This window comes from Calonectris borealis, chromosome 12 (assembly GCF_964195595.1).
Source record: "Calonectris borealis chromosome 12, bCalBor7.hap1.2, whole genome shotgun sequence".
In the NCBI taxonomy this organism is placed as follows: Eukaryota; Metazoa; Chordata; class Aves; order Procellariiformes; family Procellariidae; genus Calonectris; species Calonectris borealis.
Window position 1 is genome coordinate 11707255 of NC_134323.1, and position 13670 is coordinate 11720924.

Below are 13670 nucleotides of genomic sequence, written 5' to 3' on the forward strand. Positions count from 1 at the left end.
CTCACATATGACCCTGACCAATTCATGCGATAGAGACAAATCCCTAGAATTGTTAATTGTGCTCTGGTCCTTTTATCCACAGAGCATAGTGTGTTCAGCATTTTTAGAGTTGTAATGAATCTCTGAAATCCTATTAAGGTGGAACCAAATAATAATTTAATTGCCAATAGCAAGTATACTCATTTATTATTTAAGCTGGGAGAGCAAATCCACCTGCCTTTGAAAATTTGGGTTGAAGTAAACAGTATAAGTTCTTGAGCAGTAACTGTTTGGGTCGTCTCTGTGGACATTACAAATAGGTAATTTAACAATTATTTTCTCTAATGGTTCCTAGAAGGCACTGTGTTTTCTTAATCATTACTCATGTTTACCTTAATTTTCTAGCTTTTGTGGGCAAGAACAAAATATGTGAGAGACGGATTCACGAACAGGTCAGGAGGCTCCGGATTGTTCACACGCAGTCTGTAACCAAAGCCCCATGTAAGTAGTACAGTGCAGTCTCAATCTTGGCAAAAAGATTTTCAGTTTAGAAAGGCAGAGTTTTTATAATTAAATATGTTGCCTCTGTATATTCAGTGGCTCTTTATATGACACCTGCCTTTGACTTGCTCTTGTATGTATTAAATACTAAACACGCAAAATACATGCCAAAAGAACTCGGTCAGGTGACTCCAGCGTGAACCAGGTATAGCAGAGCTCTGGCCTGAACCTGCTTAATGGTTTTCCTGTGACATTCTCATGTGTTACGAGTTGAAAGTAAAGCCTTGCCTTCAATTAGTCTAATAAAACACTTTCCATCTGAGTAGAAAAGACCATCAGGCTTTTATGAAAGCCTTAAAAATTAACTTTGGATGAATAAATAAAATATCTTTTTATGTATGTAATTGCAAGAGAATTTTGTCTTCTAGCAGCTTTTCATGCTTTATCCCAGTGGTGGTGAATTTACTGAGGTGACAAAGCGAGAAACAAGGAATCTGACTGCCTATATATTCACAAATAAAGTATGTTTCCTTTTGTTTTCTGACAGCAGCTACATCACTGGAAAATGTGTTCTAAAGAGAATATTTATTTTTTAAACAGGAGACTAAACTATTGAAATAACACTGCTTTATAGAGCTCTGGATTGGGCCAAGTGACTTTTAAAGCCCAGGATCTACATTTTGAGAGGTGTCAGCTTAGATTCTAGCTTTGTTCTCAGCTGCTGCTGCTGCAGGTTTTCCCTTTTGGTGTCTGACATAATTTGAACACTTAATATTTGACTTGCATGTATAAGGTGTACACCAGTGGTGGAAAAAGATGATATATTGGCATACTTCATTTGACTTAACCACAGCATATGCAGTACCTCTGAGGAGCTGTAGGGTAATAAATTTAAGTTATCCTGGTAAGTATATTTTTAATAATCTTTTACCTTAGACAGTTGGCAAAAACTCCAAAATTTGTCCCCATTATTGATTTGTAGCCAAATTAGGAGCACAAAACTAACCTGTTTTTGAGAATCTGCTGCTGAGATTCTATCAAGGTGCTATAGAAGCATAACACGTGAAGTAATATCTCAACAGCTTAGCATTTATATAAAAATAATGTGAAATGGTGAAATAAAAAGCCAGTGTCTGACATTTTAAAGAATTCTCAAAGTGGCAGGAATTTCTTCAGAAGATCTTTAACTCCTGTGCTGTTGTAACTAATATTAATTTTCCTAGGAGTTTCGTAACCAGCTTGTTCTGTGAAATTGTATCCAGAACTTACCACAGTCATGGTGGCTCTGTGATACTGACTCAATGAAGTTAAGTGTGTTAAGTATCACTTAGCGTAAGAAAATAACTATACTCAAATTGAATCAGACCAAAGGTGCGTCTAGCCCAGTGTCCTCTGTATAGCCGTGGCCAATAGCACATGTCTAGGGCAGAACATAAGCATAGGGCAAACATGCAGTGATATTTTGCCAGAATACCCTACTAGCCTCTGGTGATTTCCAGCTCAGGGTCTTGAACTCTCACATACAGACCTGATCAAATTCGATTTTTCATTTCTCCATGTCTGTGAATTGGAAAAAGTGAAGTGACTCCTGCAGGCAAATGTGCATATTGGAGACATCTTTATTATAGGGACAGTTGCCTAAAGAAGGAAAATATTAGAGGCAGTCAAATGTTTAGTGGCTGTTTATTGCAGCAGTGACTATAGGCTTAGGGGAAGATATTTTCCAGTTTGCCTGTGAGCTGGCATCGCTGCGTGCACATTATTCACAAAGATTTGGGTGAAAACATTTGATGAACACATCGAGTGAAGCCACGTTGCCTGTTAACCCCAGTTTGTAAGACTGCCGTTTTGTATTTCCTGACATGCTGTTCTGTGATCTGTCATGCTTTGACAGGCATGTCCGGTGGCACAGTGACATGCCTGTGTGATGTGATGTGACGTATGTGTCATGAAAGGCTTTGCCAGAGTGTAATATGTCAGCTCTGAACTTTGGGGGGCGGGACATGACTGTTTGGGATACTGTAGTCTGCATATTGGAAAACAAAGACATTTTCCAGTTATTGCTTTGCTGCTTGTAGAAAATATTGGGATGGATGGTTTGATTTGTAATTTGCAGAAATGATACCTGTTACTTGTAGGCTTGTTGTAAGATTTTCATTGTCTGTTCTTACAAAATAAGACCCTTTAATGTCATTGCTTATTGAGAAGAAAGCGACTAGCCCCCATCACCCAGCAGATCAGTCCCTCATGTATTCTGCTATTGGTATTTACTGTCCAGACCTTTATGGAGGTAAAACCGGCCTGTAAACTCAGAGATAGATATCCCATAGAGGGTCACTTAAAAGACAGAAAACACAACAGAGAGCAGCAGCAGAGAGAGTAAGAGACGGGCACTGAGCAGTTTAGATTCTTCCCATTTAGGACCTGTGTTGCTCCATTCTCCAGTCAACCCAGCGTATAAGTACACCTGATTAGGGAAAAAAAATCATATGTTTTTAAAAGCTTGGCTGTATTTCAGTTCAGAGTAAAAACCAAGATTCTTCAAGCAGGGAGGCAGGCTAGCTAAAAAACTGCAAGTTGTGTGCCTTCCTGTAGCAAAATGGAGAATTCTTCATCCAAAAGGCTGAAATCCATGGCCGCAAAACGTGGGGTTCTGTGGGACCAGTGGGAGAAGTGAGGCAGTTTTGGAGATGTTCTTTGATCACTCGGAAAAATGTTATTTTATTAGCTATGCTTGGATCATGTTCAGAAGCTTACTTTCATAGAATCATAGAATCATTAAGGTTGGAAAAGACCTCTAAGATCATCGAGTCCAACCGTCAACCCAACACACCATGCCCACTACACCATGTCCCTAAGCGCCTCATCTACACGTCTTTTAAATACCTCCAGGGATGGTGACTCCACCACTTCCCTGGGCAGCCTGTTCCAAGGCCTGACCACTCTTTCAGTAAAGAAATTTCTCCTAATGTTCAATCTAAACCTCCCTTGGTGCAACTTGAGGCCATTTCCTCTTGTCCTATCGCTTGTTCCTTGGGAGAAGAGACCAACACCCACCTCGCTACAACCTCCTTTCAGGTAGTTGTAGAGCGCGATGCGGTCTCCCCTCAGCCTCCTCTTCTCCAGGCTAAACAACCCCAGTTCCCTCAGCCGCTCCTCATAAGACTTGTGCTCTGGGCCCTTCACCAGCTTCATTGCCCTTCTCTGGACATGCCCCAGCACCTCCATGTCCTTCTTGTAGTGAGGGGCCCAAAACTGAACACAGTATTCGAGGTGCGGCCTCACCAGTGCCGAGTACAGGGGCACGACCACCTCCCTGCTCCTGCTGGCCACACTATTTCTGATACAGGCCAGGATGCCGTTGGCCTTCTTGGCCACCTGAGCACACTGCTGGCTCATGTTCAGCCGGCTGTCAGCCAGCACCCCCAGGTCCTTTTCCTCTGGGCAGCTTTCCAGCCACTCTTCCCCAAGCCTGTAGCGTTGCCTGGGGTTGTTGTGGCCGAAGTGCAGGACCCGGCACTTGGCCTTGTTGAACCTCATACAGTTGGCCTCGGCCCATCGATCCAGCCTGTCCAGGTCCCTCTGCAGAGCCTTCCCACCCTCGAGCAGATCAACACTCCCGCCCAGCTTGGTGTCGTCTGCAAACTGACTGAGGGAGCACTCGATCCCCTCGTCCAGATCATTGATAAAGATATTGAACAGGACCGGCCCCAGTACTGAGCCCTGGGGAACACCGCTCGTGACCGGCCGCCAACTGGATTTAACTCCGTTCACCACAACTCTCTGGGCTCGGCCGTCCAGCCAGTTTTTTACCCAGCGAAGAGTGCACCTGTCTAGGCCGTGAGCCGCCAGCTTCTCTAGGAGAATGCTGTGGGAGACAGTGTCAAAGGCCTTACTGAAGTCCAAGTAGACCACATCCACTGCCTTTCCCTCATCCACTAGGCGGGTCACCTGGTCATAGAAGGAGATCAGGTTGGTCAAGCAGGACCTGTCTTCCATGAACCCGTGCTGGCTGGGCCTGATCCCCCGGTTGTCACCTTTCTTGAAGGTGTTTTCATTTCTCATGTTTTAAATGTATATTGCCTATCTTGGCAATTTGGATTTGTTTTATTTGATGGTGAAGCCATTACAATTGAGTTTCTTTTCAGCTTAACCTTCTACTTCTATTCCAATAGGGTATAAATGGATTAACAAATGTGTATACATAAAAATTAATTTTTATATCTTGGTTTTGTGTAGGAGTAGTATAGATTTGAAAGCTATGCAGCCTGACGTCACAGGAGACCCGTGTCCTAAGTGTGATCCAAGTAGTGTGAAAATGGACTGAAATACCTGCCTGTAAAAATGTTGCCTAAAACCTATTACATGTATATAGCCTTATTGTTCATTTCGAGAACTGTTTTAAAAACAATTCCCTTGAGCAAAGGGCAAGTGTTGTTAACACCTATGAAATAAAATCTACAATGTTAAGGCCTCCTACATGTAACATTCCTTTTCAGCCAGAGAGTCTTTCAATCCTCAAATGAGTTGAAATTTAGTATATTTTGAAGGTATTTATTAATGGCTGTGGTCTCTGCTCAGCCTCTGTACATCTCTTTCATTATGGTTAAGGTAGTGAGGTGCAGACGGACCTGTGGAACCCGCAGCACAGTCCCTGCAGGTGAGTGCTTTGCTCTGGGTTCATCTGCATGAGCCTTGTTCCAGGACATTGCTTTTCTAATCCTGGAGATGTAAGATTGCACAGCTGCACGGGCACACGCTACTGCTAACGTGGTTGTGGGAACTTCTGTTTCATGCATTGGAAGGGCCAGCATGCAAGTTATAATGCATTCAGCAACAACAGAAAAGCCAGCAACTTATCTCTGTTTTAAGTCATTTGAAAGACAACGCCTGAGGTATATGAAACAGGGAGGCATCTGTCCTTCCTTCTTGCAACAGGTCTTTTCTTTACTTCAAAAAACTGTAGTTAAGCTATAATTAAGGTTTAAATATACAAGGATATTTTTAATATTAGTTGGTGAGGTAATCAAGAATTGACCTCACTGACGTCAATGGCAAAATTCCCACTGACTGTGCTGTAGTCAGGTTTTCATTCAATAAAAAGATAATAACGAATCTGATTCATAATGAAGAGAGGAAAATATGAATCAACCCAAGCTGTGTGGGTAGAGTTTTTCTTGTGTTATTAACTGTGCAGTGCCATCAAAACAACAAGGTCTGTCCTTATCTGCAGTAGTATTTATGATTATTCTTTACTTACATAAGACTAAACACAATTAGCCCTCACGTTATTCCTGCCAAAATATGTGTTGAGCTCTCATTGTCAACGGAAACTCGAGTGTTGAGTTTTTCTGAAAATCTCTTGATGATATTTTAACACAAGAAGTATTTTGAAATTGATATCTGAATTACAGCTTTTTTGTGACATAAAGGTTGATTAGGTATTCTTTCTGGAGGTTTTTTTAAACAAATGTGCTTTTTAGTATGTATACTATATACATTAAAAATCTTTCTCTTTTTTTCTCCCGTGACAGCAAAATGTAATGGTCGAAACTATCGTAAGAGCAATAATATTTCATTTGACATATCTCACTGAATGAACATACTAGAACATCATAGCCCAGAAATAATTTATTACAGTGTCCCTAATCATTATGGATTTGGGTTAATATTTGGAAAAATGTCTGATATAAACTATTCAATTAACTTCATATGTTTATTTCTGATTAATTATATTATATCTAGTGCTTTTCTGTTAGAATAAATACTTACTGTCAGTAACAGAAGTTGTCAAATTACATATTAAGTCAGTTCTGTTTGGCCAGCCCTAAGTGGCTATTATGTTCAGCACTAGACTTAATTTTTTTTTTTTTTATTAACATTTTAATTTGCATGTCATTTTCAGGCAAAACAGAAGCACTCAGTTTTTTCTGTGGTATGGATTATGCTCTTTTATTCAGTGCTTCTCATGGTCATTTGGGTTATCTTTATATAATAAATATGCATTGATGCATTATCTTAATTGAGCAGGGTACCAATATCCTATTATTTCCCTACCTTTAAAGCAACCCAAACCCAATCCTTGTACAGTATTATCTATATTAGCTGAGTTCTAAAGTTTGTTCTTTTGTTTTCTCATAGAATGTCCTTTAAAGTGTAAGAGCTGTGCGTCCGTAATCATTGTAACTGCACACGTGTGTGAAGATTGGGATTATGCAGACTGTTCAGGTACCATTATCACATGACATCCTTTTCTTTTGCCTGAAAAAATTTATCCAAGGTATTTCTAGCAAATTCCTTAAACGAAAGTAGAGTATGTAAGGGTTTGCATATTGAATGAAAAAAAAAAAAAGCTCAAGATTTTTACTTCTCCACTCTAACCATCTGAAAAGATATACAGGTCTCTGTGTCCTGCAGTTCTTTGACTACCCAGAAAAATAAACTATTTGGTGAATAGTTAACTTGGGGCACTTGGTCAAATTGCCTTGCCTTGGTTGCCATGGCCAAATTCTGCCCCTGTTCTAAGAGAGCAAGAACAGGGTGAACTTCATGTGCTCCTTGAATATTGTTTCCCATGAGGTCAATTGCCATTTCTTCTGGCAGTCTCTCTGGCTGCTGTCTGTGAAAACAGAACCTGGAAGATTAGGGGAGAATTAATGAATTGGTAGTTGCAAACACAAATTTTGAATGATTAGAGCCCGAGGCTGCTATGAGTTAGCATATCTCTTAAAAAGGTGCTAGTAAGACCCATAACACTGTAGTTTAGTGTTACATGACTAGAAGTAAGAGAAGGATTTAGTAACTTCTTTTGATACCATCTTGTTGAATCTCTGACTTAATAATTTCCAATGATTTCACATAATTTGATTATGCAGCTGCTGCTGGTTTCCATATTTCAGCAATTCTGAACACGGGGCCCGCAGGAGAGCGTAAAAATAGATTTGGGGCTGTCTTGGCACCGCTGGCTTTAGGCCTGCCTGACACTGATCATAGCTAATTTGACTGCAGAGCTCGTGGTTGGTACTGTACAATCTGAATTTGATCCAGATCTTTGCTCTGTGTCTGTTCTCCCCTGTGAAGAACTTTGGGAAGAATACTCAGTAATGACCCCTGGAGTGAAAATTGCCTTTAAGGAAGAGAGCATACTTTATTCAGTAAACACAAATATTTCTGAAACAAAGTTATATTGTGGTAATATTAAAATTGTGAATGCTTGCACATCAAGATTTATGTATTGCTAATGTTTTTTGCATTAACTTTTTGTCCCCTGAACTCTGGATGTTATGGAGCTTTGCAGAAATTCTAACGAGCCCTTCTGTGCTGGAATGCATCAAGTAAATTGCCCGCAAATACAGCTAGACTTGTGTCGAGCTAAATGTGGGCACTGCAGTGAGTAATTGTAATTGTTTCCAACTGGGATTACTGTACTTTCAGTAAATCTATAGACATGGGATGAAATATTTAAAATTGCTTGGCAGTTAAATATTTGCTAGTGTGCCTCGCTTTTGAGAAATAGGAAACCTTTGTGATTCATGTCTCTATCGTTGCAATCAATGGGCACTGCTTTGCCATTAAGTTCAGTGAATGTAGGATTGAGAACAAATGAACTAATCAGAATACAAAAGTTCTTTGCAATAGGGGAGACAAGAAGAATTGAATTTGTGATTGCTACACCTATGGCTGTGGAAATGGATCGATGCCATGTTGGCTAATGAAACAATGGTATTAAATATTATCTCTTTGGATGACTATTTTTTTTCAAGCTAGTACAAAGCCATTTTTATGTATTTTTTTTGTAGTTAGAGTAGAAGAGCATAGCATAAATAAGATAAAAAAATAACAATTATCGTAATTACTGTCACTTATGAAAGTTGACAAGTTACTGTAGCAGATTAATATTTTTAAATGCATAGGTTTTCCTAAGTTGCATGGAAATCATATGTGAGCTACCATATTTTTAGTACTCAACAACATGAATGCATAAAAATATTTTTGTTCATTTGTTCCAAGATGGTCTGTGAATAATGATAGATTCATAAACGCTAATTACAGTGAACTCCCAAAGCAACTGGTTGGTTGAGTTAGTAACTGAAAAATCAACACAACCTCTCTATAAGTGATTCTGACAAAGTGAATACAAATTTAAGTATAAATAAATACTTATTCTTTTATTCAAATAGGTTTTAAAACTGATTTAATCTTCACAGCACCTCCCCACACATGGACAAACGAAAGAATATGCTGCCATGGGAAAAAGGGCTATAATGAATGATATTTGAACACTGATAGCTGTAAATGCATATGCCAATCTGGGTATCATGGGAATTTCTGTGGTATGTATATTGCATAACCTTAAACTCCTCTCAAATCTGTACAAGATCAAAGTACTCTTCTGTTAGCTACTTTTAATTTAGAATTTGTGACCCTGCTGGTTCTGTCTACCAGCTTGACTGCTTTCTGTTTAAGAGAATTCATAAACGTGTAACATATAAATTTAGAGAAACCCATGTATAAATTACTTTTTATTATTGTAGCCTGTTGCCGTATCCTACCTCCCCAGCCCCTCCAGCCCCTTATGGAACATCTGTTTACTTTGAGATTTCCCAGACTGAGAACTCTGTACAGAAATGATATGCTTAGAAAAGGTAAAATCACCTTCACATAATTCTGATTTTAAGTAGGTACCATTTTGTAACATTCCTGTTCATCTGCCTACTATTCCAGATACTGGTGCATATTATCTTAAGTTGTTCTATTGCATTTTTTTTTTCAATTTTATTTCCTTATTTCTGTTAAAATAATATTTTTCATTAATTTAGTTCGCTTCTCTGTCTGGCACCTTCATCTCCCACTCAATTAAAGGAGTAACTGGAATGTTTTGACAGCCACATAAATATTCTGGGAAGGGATGACATCTCGGGGCAGTAGTGCATGCAACCATGCTACCGTTGCCCTCAAGGATAAATAAACAAATGTCAGCTCAGGGGAGTACCATTGATCCTGTGTGAGAGGCTGATGCATATGAAAGAGGATCTCGGATGACTTTACCTTCAGAAAAAGGGAAGTGCAAGGGCAGGAATTTTCTCATATTTTCCTTGACTTTGTCTTTCAATTTTTGACAAATATTTTACTGCCTCTGTTTGGCATCGTATTTACATATGATGTATTATAACAATGTGTACAGTTACATAGTCCAGGTCTTAAATCATGTGAAGAATTTCTCAAAAATCTCTTGAAAGCTCTGTGAAAACAAGTACCTATGCTCTCTTAAAACAGTTCTGATCCTCTAAATCACTAAGTATCCTCATACTCTTTCTTTTTTTTTTTTCCTCCCCCTCCCCACCCCCCACCCCCCCCGGCACACTTGTAGACTATGTGTGTATGAATCCACAGGGCTGCTGTCTTGTTCATTCAGCTACTGTATTATGATGTGGTTCTTGCACAATTGTTGCAATGATTTTCCCTTCACATTCTTCAGCCCATTTACCACAGGCTATTCTTTTATTTACATGCTTTGGGCAGAACATACAGCTGGCATCCATAGCTATGCTGCACAGGCTGAGTCATAGTTAAAGGGTATATTGGATTACGGGGTTTTCCTTATGCAAAAGAAAATCTTGACTTTTCATGGTTTTAAGCTCCATTAAATATTGAGGCAGCTTTGATTCTTCTGCAAATCTCTGACATGAGTTTTGTTCAATGGTTTATGCTTATCCTCTTTTTTTTTGTTTTCTTCGTCTCTTTCAGTAATGTGGTCTGAATTAGCATGCTGCTTTGTCAAAATGTTATTTGGTTTTATATTAATCAGAGTTCACTTGCATGCTTCAGACAACTTTTACTTTTTAGAGATTTTGTACACTGTTCAGTACTAAAAAATAGCCTAAGCAGCAAGGAACAGAGATGAAATCATTACACCTTCAGGGCAGGTATAATTTCCTATCTGTAGCTACTAGCCCACCATCCCTGCTGACATGCTTCCAGTTTTTGTTTGGGACACTGTTTACACAATAAATACACATTCTTGCTGCTGCTGCTAACAATTGGTAGAATCACTAAGGTGCCAGAGAGACAGTGTTTGTTTATTCAGTGTGACACAGCAAAGAGAGCAGAGCTTTTTGTATCACGGAAACATACCTCAAGACTTACTAGCGATGGATTTGACATGTCCTGTATCCCTTTCAAGGTAAGTATGGGCACAGAGTCTGTGTAATGATCTGACATTCACATGTGAGCACATGTTGGTATTTCTGTTTCCTGGTGCTTTAAACTTGCTTTGGCTTTTAGTGAAATTAGCTAAACAGATTATTGTCCTGACGAGCCAATACATTGTCACCCTTATGTCCTTGTTAATACAATACTATGAGTCTGGCTGTATTATCCCTGTGAAAAATAGGGAGAATTTTGTAGGTGAGCTCATGCGTTCCTTTACATCCTTTCTCGTTCTTCCTGTGGAACAGCCTCACTGATGCATAGTTCCAAATTTTTGCTGTGTTTTCTGTCTATGCATGTTAAGAAGAGCTTTGCAATCATTTGGGAAATAAGCTGTAATTTGCTCTTTTATGAACCCAAAAATCACTGTGCTATGAATATGTATTGAGAACTCAAAGAAAAAAATGTGGAAGAATTGTTAGTAATAATGATTTTAGCTGATTCCAAGGACATTCTCATACCGTAAAATCATTAGGACTTTTAAAACTACGTGGGGTGTTGGAGTGAATAAGAAATGCAATGCTTTGTGCAGAATGGGTTTAACAGAAATTTATACTCAGAAACATGCCACTGGAACTTTAAAAATATAACTATAGTAGATAAATAAGGGAAATGAAGCCTTAAGTCAGTGTTAGCGACAACCCCTGGGACAGGTGGAACACAAGTTACATTCTCTAGGACCAAATAAAGCATCTAAGGAGGTATCTGGGCCAAATTTTAATGAAAAAGAGTAGCCATAGCAGCTACATTTTAGGTATTGGTAACACAATGAGTAGTAGAAAAAAATAGAAAAATTATTTATTTGTCAATGAAACATGAGAAGCCTGATTATCCTTACCCTCTGTTGTGCTTTTCCTGCTGAACTGGTAATTGGATGTAAGTAAAATGGCAGTCTATAGTAAGTATACTGGATAGTATAGACTATAACTATATCGGTTTACAGTGGAATTGCTGCAGTGCTCAGAGTCCAGTTCAGAACTGTACTGTGGGTATTGCAGTGATTTTTACCCCAGCGCTTGCAGGTGGCACTGGCAGAGCACCAGCTCCGAGTTACTTGCCACATTCCCTCGAATGCCAGCTTGCTGAACGTCATGCTCTGGCTAATTTATATCAGTCTGAAGTCTTTGCACAAGTTTCCCAGTCATAAGAATGGATGGAAGACAGCTCTAAATATTGTTAGTGTTCCCAACCAATGGGTAATGTTACACCAGAGAGCATTTTCTAGGCTGGCAGTGGGAACACTACAGGGTAGCGTGACAGGGGAGCTGCTCTGCAGCCTCTCCATCTGCGTTGCAGTTGTGTCCAGCCCTTCTCCACACAGTACAAAAGCCAGTCTCTGAACTCATTTGAAGGTGTCTGTTCAGTCCTAATTATATGTTTTGCTTTTCCATGTATGCTCAATTTTAGATATGCCTGATTGAATGCAACACCTTATTTAATTTCTATTCTTTTTTGTTTTTAAACAGAATTAGAGGTTGGAAGCACATTCCTGAGCAACCTCATGTGGCTATTTTCATATGCTCTGATAAAAATATGCATACTGAGCAAAGAAAATATTTGTTCTCTCCCTAGGAGATAGTTTTAATGCATATTCACTGTGTTCATCCTGTGACTTAGAAGAGGAGCTTTCATGTTTCTAATTCCAATCTGTTCGATCTCCTACTTAAATTCTAAAATAAGTCTGTAGTAATTCATGCAGCTAGTGTATGTTTGGCTAAGAATGTACTGATAGTTTGTTTCATTTTCTTCTGTAGAAAAGAAGTAAAATAATAAAGACAACTTCAGGTCTTACTGAGCCCGTTATTTCCCTGAATTTCTGTATGTGAAGGGGAATCTGAAAACACGTTCATACACCTGAAACATGATTCAGCCTTATTTTGGCATTGCTCTTCTATCATTTACAACCAGAAGAGACTCACTTCTGAATTACTTCAGCCCTCATTTACCAAAGATTTTGTATGTCAAGAATAGTAAATCCTTTAATGACTGCAGCTACCAGAAAGAGTAAGCCCCTAACATAAGCAAAGCATAAACGTATTTATCATAAACTAAATTAAATCATCCAAACTCAGCTCATCAATAGATATGAAGCAATGGGCAGAAGAGAGAAATCAATTTAGCATCTTAGTAGAGCAGGGGACTCACTATTCTCTTGCAGTGCTTTTCCAGTACGCAGATAATAAAAACTAGCATCACTACAGTTTAAATCAATCCAAATACAGTTATTAAATGATAAAGTCACCGGGGAGGAAGAAGGCGTGGTGTGGTGTTGAAATAGCCTTTTATTGTGCAGTCACAAGTGAAATAAATTTGTAGGAACTCATTGTATTTGTGTAAGTTGCAGAACCTCTGTGCAACGTGGCGGGACTGGGAAGGTGCCCAAAGGATCCCAGGAACCAGAGCCGGGCAGTGTGCTGCAGGCAACGAGGTGTGAATATTGGCAGGTGATAGACGAGAGCCTCATGAAACAATTGACATAATTGCTGGCATAAAACAGTGCCATGAGATTATACTTTTAAAACTGAGTCACGCTGGAAATATTTAAAGGCAAAACTAAGAGAGAAATGAAAGGGTGCTGGTCTTGGCCCGCAAGCAAAGCAAAATAAGGAGTTCATTCACTCCTTCCCATCGGCAGGCAGGTGTTCAGCCATCTCCAGGAAAGCAGGGCACCATCACGCGTAACGGTTACTTGGGAAGACAAACGCCATCACTCCGAATGTCCCCCCCTTTCCTTCTTCTTCCCCCAGCTTTATATGCTGAGCATGACGTCATATGGTATAGAATACCCCATTGGTCAGTTGGGGTCAGCTGTCCCGGCTGTGTCCCCTCCCAGCTTCTTGTGCACCCCCAGCCTCCTCGCTGGGGCGAGGAAGCAGGAAAGGCCTTGTAAGCCGTGTGTAAGCACGGCTCAGCAGTAACGAAAACATCCCTGTGCTATCAACACAGTTTCCAGCACAAATCCAAAACACAGCCCCATACCA